The following is a 761-nucleotide window of genomic DNA, read 5'->3' as shown; positions in this document are numbered from 1 at the left end:
TTAATCACGGGGTTTAGTATAAATTCTTTCCTACGACCTGTTGGTATTAAAACAGTACGGACGAATAATTGAAACCAAAGTAAACAAATTGTTAATACCCGGGTTGGTTCGGTTTTTTGCGCGACGTTTCTTTTTACTAGTGGAATTTTTTCATTTGAATAATTTGACCGACACTTACTCTAGAAATCTTTAGTTTCTAGAACTTTAGGCTCTTCGATGACAATTCGGGATGAATTTAATTCCCCGGGAAAAATCGACTTTTGCATCACACACGGAAAGGATCGTTTAAACTGGCAATTGATCGTGCAAAAATTTTCTACGATTTTGTATAGCTCGTTACTGGCAATGAAAAATGATTTAATCCGTAGTTATTGGTTCAGTTATGCTCACCACGGTGGAACGATAAATCATACCGGAAAGAGAAATCGGCCGCGTGCGGCAGGGGGGAGGGAAAAAATCATTGCTCGAATTGAAAAGGCTCGGAAACAGACGATAAACGATCGTCTTGGGTAACCGGTGTACCGCGATTTTACACGGTGGGGGAGCTTTTTATCGTGGCCAACCCCTATAATTAATCACCAGCTAATTAACGAGGGAAAATCCTCGAGAAGGGTGAGAGGCGACCGACGTACACGACTAATCCGAACCGTATACGCTCTCTCCTGTCCACTATCCAACTTGCACTGAATTTAGAAAAATCTATACCGCGCGGTTTCTTTGCTCCTTTATCTTTTTTTTTCTTTTTTTTTTTTTTTTTTTTT

Source organism: Frieseomelitta varia, unplaced genomic scaffold (assembly GCF_011392965.1).
Source record: "Frieseomelitta varia isolate USP_RPSP 00005682 unplaced genomic scaffold, Fvar_1.2 scaffold_275, whole genome shotgun sequence".
NCBI lineage: Eukaryota > Metazoa > Arthropoda > Insecta > Hymenoptera > Apidae > Frieseomelitta > Frieseomelitta varia.
The sequence above is the reverse complement of the archived record's forward strand: the minus strand, read 5'-3'. Positions refer to the sequence as shown.